Raw genomic sequence first — 14279 nt, forward strand, 5'->3', positions numbered from 1 at the left:
AGTTCTTGAAGTTTATGTAGACAAAGTTTCAATACTGTGCTCAAAAAAAAAAAAATTTTTTTTTCTTATTGAAAAGTTAAAGGTTTCAAAGATATGCCCATATATATATATATATAATTTAAGAATGAATAGAAATATCATTATATTTTACCATTCGACAAATATTGAGAGTCGATAATGAAGTGTCACTCATTATCATAATCTTTTCTTCTTTACCCATAAAATGTCAAGTACAGCCGTATACTGTCAGTTAAAAAGTGATTTTTCGGAAAACTCTTTCCTTTTCCTCGATCAAGGTATTTTTATACTTTCTTTTTCTGTATATATCAAGAATTATGCATTTTCTTCCGTTTTTTCAATGTTTCAATAGTTTTTCATATTATTTTAGCAGCTTTTTAGACACGAGAAATATTGCGGATGATTGGGCATAATGCATTGGACAATTGAACAAACACTCCAATTGTCCGAATGCATTTTAAACAATAGAGCAAACGGCTTGCTCAATTGTCCGAACTGCTATCTCAAAAAATCCTTTTTTACTGGGCTTTTTTGTTTAGAAGATAACTTTAACAGGTTTTAATGTATTTAAATAAAATTTGGTAGGCTCATTTATCATATTAATATCTGAAAAAAACTGACCAAAGGATTTTAAAAAATACCCAAAAAAAAAATTTTATCGTCTTTTTTTCAAAAATTTTTTTTAATCGAAAAATTTTTTAAAGAGTCAAGACAAATCGATCAGTATATTTAAAGTATAGTTTTAATTTAAATTTAAAGAATTAATAAAAGTTAAAAAATCAAAAATTCACATTTTGTATATAAAATTTTGTGATTATTTAAATTTAAGTTTATAGATGAAATAATTGTATTTCTTGCATGAAAACGAATCGATTGGTATATATAAAATTTAAATTTGAGGTAAATTTAATAAATTAAGCAAAGTTAAAAAATATAAAATTCACATTTTAGCTGAAAAATTTTGTATTTATTTAAATTCAAGTTTAAATATAAAATTATTGTGTTCCTTGCATTGAAACAAACCGATATAATTGTAAATAATTATAAATTATATATTATTTTTCACTAATTTTTAGAAGTTTTAGCTAGAATGTGAATTTTTTATTTTTTAACTTCCATTAATTTTTTAAATTTAACTCAAATGTATACCTACTCAAATGTTTATATTATTATATAATTAATGTGCGTTTATTTTAATGTTAATGCTTTCTTCACGAGGAAGCAAATTTTTTTGCTGATCGTAAAGAGTTACGAACCTATAATATTGTTCCTAATTTTAAGTGTCATTGAAATAAATTGTTTTTAACTTAAACATTTCTTTTTTAAACCTAAACATCTTTTATTATATGAGGAGCAAGTTTTCAAAACTTGATAAATCCATATTTTCTTATTTCGAGAAATTCAAACAAATGACTTTCCACACATAACCACTAGAGTTAATTTTAAAATAAAAAATTTATAATAATTTATTTCTATAACAATGTTTTTATATTCAAGACGTTATGTTTCTAATTGAACTTTGTCATAATTGAGTGATTTACAGGTTTTGGTAATTTTTTCTAATATAAAACATACAAATTGTAAATCATCTTGGTTATGTCAATAAGTTTTTAAATAAAAAATTTGTAATTAATAAATTTTTTTTCTTAAATTTAACAGTGACAGATCGATTTGTGAGGTCCTTAAAATATTAAATTTATGGTTATCTCCATTTTTTTGAAAAATGGATTTATCAAGTTTTGAAAATTTGCTCCTCATACACGGAGAGAAAAATCTGCCTTTTATAGTATAGAAAGGTTTACATTTAATGCACAGAAATTTTCTATGCTATATAGGCATGAAATTTGAGTAATTATAGTACAATCGTATGTCTTTTTAGCATGAAACTTGTCTATGCTAATAAAGTTTGTCATATAGCCTCTTATTACATACTTATTATACTTTTAATCCAACGACGCCATGCGAAGATCGCACATAACATCATCCTACTATTTTTGCATAAGTTCTATGCTTTTTCGGGGATAGACTCTTGCAACTGGCGATTAGGGCAGTTCCAATTAAGTAAAGGTGGGCGTGGCCTAATCGCCAGTTGCAAGAGTCTATCCCCGAAAAAGCATAGAACTTATGCAAACATAGTAGGATGATGTTATGTGCGATCTTCGCATGGCGTTGTTGCTATTAAACTACATGTTTTGTACTATAGAAGCATATATACTATGCTTTTTTAGTACGGACAAATACTATACTAAAAATTCTCAAATCTTTGCTCTATTAGTATGAAAAGTTTACAGAAAAATAGCAGCAATCTATTTCATACTATAAAAGGCAGATTTTTCTCTCCGTGTATTAAGTTAACAAATTTCAAAATGCGACACCGACACCATGACGGGTGTTTTCGGCATTCACTCAGAGTTAACTCTAGAGTTAACAGTGGTGCTCAATGATATTATCTTTGAAAATTTATTTACCTAAATAAAATAATTGATTTTCTATTTTCATCACCCTGAGTTTGAAGTTAGTTGTCCTTGTTTGCTTACTTTTTTTAATTTATACGTATTTTTTGTTCTTCATTTAAAAATGGAACATATTTTTGCTACCCATAAACGTGTTATTTTTTTAAAGTTTATAATTTTCAAATTTTTCATTATTTCCCTAACTTTAATTAATCTGAATTGTTTTAGAAACTAGATTATTTATTTTAATTAAAGTTGTTTTTTATAAATAAAAAGTTAAAATAATTTTTAATAAAAATAAATTATTATGTTTCAATTTACACTTTTCAAAACAAACAATCCGTTCACAAATTTTGTCGACCATTAAAGGTTAGGACTGACCCTTTTTCTTTACTCTCGCAAGAAAACAGAGTTAACTCTGGGTCATCTAGTAATAAATTTTTGGGGACTTTTATGAAATCTAGAAACAAAAAATTTTATTTTAACATTACATTACTAGAATTAAAGGTCCGTTTCACATGTTGTTACAATTGCAAACCCTGCGCCAATCAAAATGAATCGTCTATGCCAAATTGCCAATCAACAACGTTCACAACCAACAGACGAACTGAAAATCAAAATTTACATTTGAGCACCACTGCTAACTCTAGAGTTAACTCTGAGTGAATGCCGAAAACACCCGACGTAGACACCGTCCTTGGAAAATCTATTTTCACTTATTTTCAAATAATTCAAAATACTTTGCCATATGGTTTCAGAAAATCTTACATACTTTTTTTATAAGTCTAAAAAAATTAGGGACTTAGAAAAAAATCGTTGATTTTTTTAGTTACTCCCTTTGATTTATTAATTTTTTATTATTATTTCTTTAACTTATCATAAGTTTATAATATGTCGTTCTTTTATTGTAATATAAAAACACAAATTTAATTCTATATTTTTTATTTATTTTTAATATCTAATTCTCATTTACAAATACGTACAGTTATAATGTTTTAACTTATTCATCAAATCCATTGTGCAATTTTTGTAAGTTGTTTTATTTCTTATTATTTTTAAATGAAAATTTTATAATTTAGTTTTCTATGAGTGATGTTATTAATTTTTGGAAAGATTGGCCCTGAGATTGCTTTCTTGACATTTGAAATGGTATTTTTTCGTTAGACGGTGACAATGTAATTCGTGGCAAAATTACAATGTTATTTTTATAATTTCCCGTTAGTACTTGTGTATGAATAGAAAAACTACCCATTTTAATAACTTTTAGTCTTGTTCCATTACAAAGACCTCTTTCTAAATTATTATTCCTTAAAAGTATCACAATTGGACCAATCTTTAATATTAATTTGCGAGGAAAAAATCCATTTGGAGTTAAAGTATTTAATACTTCAATTGGTATTAAGTTAGTTATTGTTTAACACTTTTTATCTTCTTCAGCTGAATCTATACTTAAATATTCTCTAGGTTCACCTGTCATTCGTTTAACAGCATCATTATTTAATTCAAATACATCATTATTTCTTGGTGCTAATATTACTTTCTCTTATATATCACATTCATTTGAGTCTATGGATTTTCCATCAATTTCAGTAATTAAATCATCATTACATATTATTTCATTAGGTAATTTTACTACTTCATTATTTTCTTCAAATATATTGTAAAATTTTTCATTTCCTACTTGTAGAAGACAAGTTTTAAATTCTTTTTCATTATTAGATACTCTTTTGTTTTCAATTAATGTGAAACATATAAAATTTGACCATAATTCACTTTTATTAACACAATTATTTACTGTCAATGTTCTATTTCCATGTCTAACAATTGGTAAAGTTTGTCTAAAATCGCCAGATGCAATAATAATTTTATTACCAAAACTTTCTGTACTTTTACATAAATCTCTTAACAATCTATCTACTGCTTCAAAAGCATGCTTTGAAGTCATGGTTATTTTATCCCTAATCATTACTTGACATTCTTTATTTTTTTTGCCATCAATTGTATTAGGATTTATATTGCATATTGTTTGTTCATATTATCGTCAATGGTAATTTAAACGTTGTGTGTTCAGTTTTGCCATTTACCAATAAATTTGCTGCTATCCCTGTCCATGCCACTGACATTATAGAAATTTCATTTTGACCCGCCATTTTGAATTTTGAGAAACTAACATCATATTCGTAATCAGCAACTCTGAAAACCCTTATACTGTGATTTTTGCCAAAAATAATCATTTTCTATAAAATTTGACAGTTGTTTTGACTGCTGTCAATTGTCAAAATGTAAATCTGACATCATATTTGTAATCAGTGACCCCGAAAAACCCTTATACTGTGATTTTTGTGAAAAATAATCATTTTATAGAAAAGATGACAGTTGTTTTGACAGCTGTTAATTGTTAAAATGTCAATCTGACATCATATTCGGAATCAGCGACCCCACAACCCCTTATACTGTGATTTTCGCCAAAAAATCACTTTTTAGAAAAGTTGACAGTTGTTTTGACAGCTGTCAATTGTCAAAATGTAAATCTGACATTATATTCGTAATCAGCGACACCAAAAATCCCTATACTGTCACTTTCACCTACAATAATAGAATTTTAGAAAAGTTGACAGTTGGCTTGACAGCTGTTAATTGTCAATTCGACATCATATTCGTAATCAGCGATCTCAGAAACCTTTAAGGTATCACATCGGTAAAACCGTTTTCTATAGATTTTCTTGAAAATTTTACCATATGTTCTTATTATCATTCTTGACAAATTTGCAAAATATGAAGAATTTTCGCCGTACGAAACCAGAGATATTAGCAATCAAAGTTGCTTATTTTGCATGGGAGACGGGACTAATGTATAGGGGAGAAGTACATTTTCACAAATATCATCAGAAGTTTTCTATAAATTTTTTTCAAAAACTAATGTTGAATTCACGAATAAATTTGCAACTAAAATATACAAAGAAATTTATACTTTACCGTGCCGTTTATTTGTAATTATAAATTAAAAATTCTATTTCATAACGTCATTTACAATATATAGCACACCCGCCATTTTGATGTGGCAACATCGCAGGATGGTAACATTAGTTAGAGAGAGACAGTAGTCCACAGTAGTCAAAGCGAGACTTATAGCGACGTTGTCAAACCTCCTACTCCTTCCAATCGCTGCTAGTGTGAGGTATACGTGTACGAGTGCATTTGTAGAAGTAGGTACAGTATGGGCTGAGAGTATAGGGAGTTGAGGGCGAAAGTATAGTGCGGGAAGTAGTAATGCGAGGTACAAACTTTTGACTCCGATTAGTGCCGATGTGATACCTTAAAAACAAGTGCCACTTATTAATAATTAATATTACTGTTACGCCCCATCCTCGTAACATTTTTTTTATTATGTAAATATATTATTCCATGTTTTTACTATAATTATCTACATTAAACATAAATAATTATAATTATAAATATACGTATATTTATTATAAATAAATAATTATATTATATTGCCAAAATCGAACACCAAGAATATAATTTCAAAAGATATTGAATTTCAAATAACGAAATTATTTAGTCTTTCCTATGTGGATACGGGGCAGTGCACTCTTTGAACTGATGAATTAGCAAAAACCTAGCAATATAACGATGGAAAAATACAAACTTCTTGAATACGTGCTTTAAAAAGGGGGTTTATCAACCACTAATGCTTCACGTTTAAGAACGTTTAACCCAAGGTGTGGCATTCATGAAAGGGCGATTGCCAAATCCGACGGCGCCTGAAAAATGCAATATTGCAAAAGACATTGCATGGTAACACACAGGGTGTTTGAACTAATATACAAACCCCACCACTAAAGGTGGATGAATAAAAACATTTGCAAGGAAGAAGAACAGTCAGTTAATTTAAGGAGGGTCTCATAGTAAGACAAATTCAACATCTCTCTCTTTGAGGGAGTTGTTCAATTGATAAATTCTTCTTAGAGTCAGTCAATTTTTGGGAGAGGTTTCGTGTAGAGATAAGTTGGGTGACTCATTTTTAGAGTCATTCAATTAATTAAATTCTTTTTTTAAAAAGGTTTAAGTAGTACAGTTCAAAGAGTGAAATCGTTTTCTTTCGACATTGAGAATACAAGATTTTGTGAAGAGTCTTTGTTAGAAAAACCTAATTGAATAAAAAGGAGATCATTTGTTTGATATTGATAAAGGCAAAGAAAGAAGGTATATTCTTGGTAATATAGATTTTGTAAACACACACACATTGTTATATTATAAAGGGATTTGTTTAGTCATTTTATAAAGGGAAATTTATTTGATTATATCAAAGAAAAGGAATTATTATTGTACAAGGAAATATTTGGAATTTGTATAAATATATAGAGAATACGAATTATAAATCTTATGTCTACACTTGCGTTTTGTTAGTATATCCTTAAAAATTAACAGTTAACTTTTCCAAAATTACAAATTTTAAAACTTCATATATTGAATAATAATATATTTAGAAAGGGGCCTATTACTTTTATTTCTGTGTCCGAAGAGCATGTGTATGTTAAAGAGTCAACGTCAATTTTGAGATTTTAAAATTGATATTTTTGATAAATCAATTAAATGACTGATACAGTTAAAGACTCATTTTTATTCATTTCCAAAGTTCGTCTTTAACAATTATTACTCGGGAAACGTAAGTTATTTTTTCTATGTTTAAGGAGCCATTTTGAATTTTTCAAAATTGGTTCCAGATTTGTATTCAGTGGTTCAAAAACTTTCAGTTAACGTGTTCGATAATTTTTTTTGACATTGATCTGTGTACGCGAGCTAACTGATTTTTTTACGATTTGCATAAACTTTCGGTTATTTATTTATGTTAAAATTTTTTTTATCGTTACTTGTATTTTTTCTCGATACTACGATCTATTGAAGAAAATGAGTGAAATCGCATTAAAAAATATTAATATTTTAAAAAGTTACAGGGTTTTTTGCAAGTGGGACAAATACGTCCCGCAGGCGTTAAAGAGTTAAATATATGGACTCTTATAGAAGTAATGTTAATTTAAAAAATTTAATTTCTTAACCCATTAACGCCCAAATGTCAAAAATTTTACCTTAACTTCAATGTAAGAATTGAAACACCAAATATTTTAAAATCGATTTATTTTCTGCAAAGTCTAGGCATAATAAGAATTCTCCATCATGGATTTTATTTTTTTTTTAATTTAGATATTCTGTTTGACTTTTTGCCAGGAAATCATGCTTTAAAAGAACTTTATAACACAGTGGAACAATGTTAGAAAAATTTTGGTGGGTTAATACTTGACTATGATGGGATGAAAGTACTACCCCAATCGAGTATTTAAAATAAAAAAAAATAAAAATTGTATGAAATATAATTTCGAATTTCAAAATGATTTCACTGCATGTTTTGAAAATATCTATGGTGTTGTGCAAAAGTTATAAATAAATTTTTCTTTTTGAAAAGTGTGGATTAAAAGAACAGCAGGACGCTAAGTGCAGAAAGAAATTGTACCACGAAATAAGTAAGAGAATAAAAGTCATGTCACTGTAGTATTTGGATACTTAGAGTGAATTTACCAGGGTCAAAATTGTAGCAGTCAACGTCGTCTTCGTGTCGTGATCGGTAACTAAGGTCAGACCACACAGTTATACATATACTTAATCTCGATTCACACGCGAGAAACTCAACCAAAGTTAAATCGTACTCCGGGTCAAGGTGCAAGCTCAACCCTTGCACGCACTTGCTGTGCAGCCAGTAATTTTTTTAATACTTGAATATTGACCTATAATTTGTCTACAATAAAACAATTGAAAGATGTAATGCTTTTCCTATTATTCCTATTTCTTCCGTCATAAGATTACATTAACATTGACTAAATACACTATTCCTCCTTTTTATATCAATTTGTTGCAATAAGGGAAAAGTCAATGTTGAGGCCATTCATAGCGTCCAAGTAGAAAATAATCTTTGGAATGTCTTGTTCGTACCTTGACATTATGAGTTTAAAAATGAGCTTTGAAAATTATCAGTGGCCAATTTTATCAATCTGAGTAAGAAAAAGTTTTATAATTGATACACTTTTTTTTAGAATGTTGATAACCCTTCAAAGATAAAACTGACATATTTTAAAAACAATTTTTAGTGGCACTTTCTTTTAGGTTTAAAACTATAAATAAGAATTAAGGAGATGAATTAATTTTTAACAATACCCGAATATTAAAAGTATCTTAAAGATGTTCGTAAGATATTATATTGGTGAAAAACACTACCGTCGGAAATTGTCGGTACGGCTGACGTGCGAAGAGTGGAAATTTGGTGCTGACTTTAAAGCAAGATATTTTACGTTAGAAAAAAGTCAGAGACTTGTAACTTAAATGCTTGCAAAGCTGATCAAATTCTGCTTCTAAATGTATATTAAGAAAATTTTTTTCTTCTTTTTAGTATTTATAATACCGAAAAGATTTCAAAAAAAATTATGCAATTTTCCTACTTTCCTACTAATGTTTTTGACTCTTGGCACAATCTAGAATAATGTATGGAAAAATTTGTGAATTTTACAACAGAATCTTTAAGGTCTTAGCTTTAATTTGCATTTTTAAAACTTGAAAAATGTTTTGTGGTTCCTGAAATATGTTAAAATAGGTCCGAGCATTTTTTTCTACAACTCAGCCGTCGATCATCACTTTTCGCCGCCTCGCTGCTGGGTTGTAAAAAAACATGCTCGAACAATTTTTAACATATTTCAGGAACGATAAAACATTTTTTCAGTTTCAAAAAAAGGGAATTAAAACTAAATACTAGTCAATATTACATCTTTAAAGACATTTGCAAAGTAAAGGAGCTACAACAAAAATTTTCCTCACAATTTTTTAGGTTCCTCTGGAGAAACATTTTTGTAGGAGATTCATGGAGCCACTTTTACTGTATATCGAAAAACTGGGTACAATGTAAAAGTCACGCGCCCACAGAGCGTACTCTTCGCACGCACAATGATATAGGGTAACGGCACCAGTGAAGGAACTGACACCAGTGAAAGAACAAATTTCATGTTTTGCATTCTAATTAGTGTAATAAGCAATTTGGTATTATAAATTATATATTTTTATGTTCCTTATTTAATTTACGTCTTTAGTATCTAAGATACCTAGAGAGTTAACACGTAAATTTTATAAAAAATAATTTTAAAAATGTTGTGTTGCAAATTTATCTTCAACAATAAGAACTCTTCTCTGACACGTTATTTCTTTTTTCACATTTAACTAATTTAAACTGCCTTATGCTGATTCCACATATACGAAACGCGCGCGTGTTGCGTTGACGCGTATCGCTAGCGACAGAGTGGTATACGTATTAAACTATACGTATATCACTCTATCGCTAGCGTTACGCGTCAACAAATACGTATCCCACTCTGTCGCTAGCGATACGCGTCAACGCAATACGCGCGCGTTTCGTATAATGTGGAATCAGCATTAAATCGTCGGTCTTCTTTAAACTAAATTTATCTTGTGTATTAGAAATACTTCTTTTCATTTAAAAGCTAATAAAATATTAATTTGCCATAAGGAAAGCAAATTCCGTCATTGGGAGTTTTTTTTTTTATATACTAGTGAAAGAACAGAAATAATTTTTTGCCTAAAAAATATTTTTTTATAATTTGTTGATTAATGAAAACTACAAAAAATATTTTTTAGGCAAAAAATTATAGAATTTTTCATTTTAAAAAATTATTTCTTTAAAAATCGTTTATCATAAACGTTGCGTACTTCAGCTTCGTATTAGACAATTTGTTCTTTCACTGGTGAAATAGGTATGTTTTACTTATTAATTAATATTTTAATTAACATCTTATATTTATGAAAATTAAATATGACCTTCGCATTCTACACTTAATTAGCTATCGAAAAAAAATTGGTAAAAAAATTTTCAATAACTGCATTCAAAAATAATAAATGATAAAAGTATGCATTTCCTTAAATGTTCTTTCACTGGTGCCGTTACCCTATGGGGTAAAATTCCTGTAGCGAACTAAGTGAAAAAAAGTTCATCGGATCGGGCTGTAACTTGCACATAGTTAAGCTCTAGGGGTGAGTAATTTAACCACGGAGTATTGTTAGGTTTTTTCAAAAACTGTCGAAGAGGGAGGAGGTTGAATTTTTTTGAAAAATTTAAACAGTGAATATTTGAAGACTTGTAACTTTTAAACAGAAAGAAGAAGAAATATTTGTCCTATATGTTTTCGAAAGGTTTTTTCCTGCTCTTTGAAATGGTGCAAAAACTTTATTTGTTTGTAAAATATATCATTTTTTATTAATCTTAATAGTTAATTAATTAACTAAAAATTGTAAATATTATGTAAGTAAACAAAAAAAATTTTGACATATATGTTTTCCAAATTTTTTTTGTGCTCTTGCGATTAGTGAAAAAATTTTTCTGAAAATCTAAAATTTTTTTGACTTTTTTTTTAAGTTCGGTCTTTTTTTTAAATTTATTTTTTTGAAAGTTAAAAATGTTCATTTTTACCTCAAAAAATATTAAGATGTCCTTTTTTGTTATTTTCGAGATATTAGTTAATTAATTAATTAATGTCAATAAAAATTTATATATTTTATAAACGAATAAAGGTATCGTAATTCTGACGTTACTTAATAAAAGTTGACATAATTCCGCATCCAACGAGCCCTATATGAAGTACTTTGGGTTAGTGTATTGTTAATATACAATTGGCTAACATGGCAATTGTTTATAGAAAATCCTCTAATCCAAAATAGTCCATACAGGGCTCGTTGGATGCGGAATAACGTCAGCTTTCAATTGGTACCTTCAGGATTGCAATAACTTTATTTATTTGTAAAATATTTCATTTTTTATTAACATTAATTAATTAATTAATTAATTAATTAATATCTCGAAAATCACAAAAAAGGACATCTCAATATTTTTTGTGGTGAAAATACACATTTTTATCTTTAAAAAAAATAAATAAAAAAAATAAAAAGGACCGAACTTAAAAAAAAATTCGAAAAAATGTTTAATTTTCAAAAAAGGGTCAAAATTTGAATTTTTTGAAAATTTTTTTGCACCATTTGAAAGAGCAGGAAAAAACCTTTCGAAAACATATAGGACAAATATTTCTTCTTCTTTCTGTTTAAAAGTTACAAGTCTTCAAAAATTCACTGTTTAAACTTTTCAAAAAAATTCAACCCCCTCCCTCTTCGATAGTTTTTGAAAAAACCTAACAATACTCCGTGGTTAAATTACTCACCCCTAGGGCTAAACTATGCCGTCCTGGAACTTCCTGCGTTGTAACGTTAAGTTCCAGGACTGACCTGAAATCGACCGTTATGTCTGACATCTTCAGTTTTCTATCATTATTTACAATTTTATTGCTTTTAAACTTCTTTTTTGGTATGAAAAACGTAGAATAGACTACGATACACAAGATTATGCATTAGACATGACTATGGATACTCAAATTTTCTTCTTACGGTCATTGGTAATTTATGGAAATTTATAAATTTTTCTACCGATGAGTTCCAGGACTTTTGGAAATTTATGAAAATTTCTCTATCTATGAGTTTGAGGACTTTTGGATATATATCAAAATATGTTTATCGGTGAGTTCAGGAACTTGTGCCAGTGCATGAACAAATTATATGTAATCTGAATGTATGTAGGGAAGAGTGACAAATATTGGGACACTTTTTTCAAAGACATATTAATATGTCAATTTTATATATTTTTGAACACTTTTTGGTATTACCATAAAGTTTGAACTCTTTTCTACACAATGCACATATTCTATTAAAAGTATCCCACACAGCACATTATATTTCCTAAACATTTCATGAATATTTCATTGAAAGATTTGAAATATTTCAATGCAAGGTTCATGAAATGTTTATGAAAACAGGAAAATGTCCGCCTATAAGAAATATTGCCGTACAATTTTGCTGAAATATTAAACTTTAAGACTCCTGCAATATTACACATGAAGATTCTGCAATATTCAGGAAATATTTCAAAGAAAGTAAGAGACTTTTTTAAAATATGTAATCAATCGTTATTTTCTAACATGTTCAACACCTTAGGATCCTAGAAAATTCAAAACTACTGCGCAGCTGTACAGGCCATAAAAACTGAGATCGACCAGTGCGCATCATTTAAGTTGGAATTTTTCTATAATATTTTAATGAAATATTTCAGCAAAATTACACGGCAATATTTCTTATAGGCGGACATTTCCCTAATTTCAGAAATATTTCAAGGACTTCGCATTGGAATATTTCTAAATTTCAATAAAATATTTCAGAAATATTTAGGAAATCTCATGTGCTATGTGGGATATTGTGATTAAATAAAAAAATTTAAAGTTTTTGAAACTTGATGTACTTTTCTTGTTTTGAAGGTTTGTATTTAACAGTGGGACACCTATTATTAAGAACCGAATAATTATTTTAACAATAACCCTATTGAAAGAAAACACGATAATTATACGTATAATAATACGTATAATAAGACATACGAATTTGAAACAAGAATTATACGTATAAATATACGTATAATTATACGTGTCTATAATTTTTAGGGTTTCGTGGCCCATGGCCGAAATCCTTATAGTTTCACTTTGGCGTCCGTCTGTCCGTAGTACAAACCCCAATAGTTGACATGTCCCAGTAGTTGACCTGTCTCAGTAATTGACATGTCCCAATAGTTGACATGTCTCTATAGGGGCATGTCCCAGTAGTTGACATGTCCCTATAGTTGACATGTCTCTAATAGTTCATGTCTTAATAGTGGACATTATCGAATGGACATTTTACCTAATGTTTTTGTTTGTGAATCAAAAAAGATAAATGATAGAAAAAGACCTCCACTCCGCAGCCACTCTTTCTTTTTTCTTTCATTTACCTTTTTTATCAATTTTGATTTTTGCCAATTTTTAGGGTTTCGTGGCCCATGGCCGAAAGCCTTATAGTTTCACTTTGGCGTCCGTCTGTCCGTAGTACAAACCCCAATAGTTGACATGTTTGTTTTGGGGCACCACAGATCCTAAATTCAAATTTTGGGGCCCCACAGATCCCAAAATAAACTTTTGGGGCACCACAGATCCCAAAATCGAATTTTGGGGCCCCACAGATCCCAAATTAAACTTTTGGGGGCACCAGAGATCCCAAATTCGAATTTTGGGCAAACATAGCTTCCAAATTCGAATTTTGGGGCACCACAGATCTCAAATTCAAATTTTGGGGCACCATAGCTCCCAAATTGAAATTTTGGGGCCCCACAGATCCCAAATCTCCATTTACTGAATGGACATTTTCCCGAATGGACATTACATGTCCCATTAGTTAACATGCCCCTATAATTAACATGTCCCAGTAGTTCACCTGTCTCAGTAATTGACATGTCCCAATAGTTGACATGTCCATATAGTTGACATGTCCCTATAGTTGACATGTCTTAATAGTGGACATTATCGAATGGACATTTTACCTAATGTTTTTGTTTGTGAATCAAAAAAGATAAATGATAGAAGAAAGACCTCCACTCCACAGCCACTCTTTCTTTTTTCTTTCATTTACCTTTTTGAATTTTGATTTTGCCAATTTTTGATTTTCTTCGAATTTACTGTCTGGGGGAGAATTAATTTATAGAAATTAATATTTTATAATTTATAATTAATTTATAATAAAAATTTTGCTAAATAAATAAAATTTAATAGTACATTAAATTTATAAAATAAATTTTATTATTTATTTTTAAATTATTTATTTTTGATTTTTTTTTTTTAATTAAAATTTAAA

The 14279-nt window shown here is 28.8% G+C and overlaps 1 protein-coding gene across 12 annotated transcripts in view; it reads left to right on the top strand.

Moving 5' to 3' along the window:
* The window catches only part of LOC127278580 (potassium voltage-gated channel protein eag), a 1151741-nt gene that overhangs the window by 70964 nt on the left and 1066498 nt on the right, over window positions 1-14279 (top strand). Inside the window, exon 1 of one of the 12 annotated variants that reach the window (XM_051300363.1) lies at window positions 8068-8073. The exons of the other annotated variants lie outside the window; for them this stretch is intronic. The gene's annotated coding sequence lies outside the window, so the exon portion shown is untranslated. Of the gene's footprint in view, window positions 1-8067; window positions 8074-14279 lie in introns of those variants that run through there. 12 annotated transcript variants of the gene reach the window in all.

This window comes from Leptopilina boulardi, unplaced genomic scaffold (assembly GCF_019393585.1).
Source record: "Leptopilina boulardi isolate dan_hultmark-lab unplaced genomic scaffold, ZJU_Lbou_2.1 LbouV2_208, whole genome shotgun sequence".
Classification (NCBI taxonomy): domain Eukaryota; kingdom Metazoa; phylum Arthropoda; class Insecta; order Hymenoptera; family Figitidae; genus Leptopilina; species Leptopilina boulardi.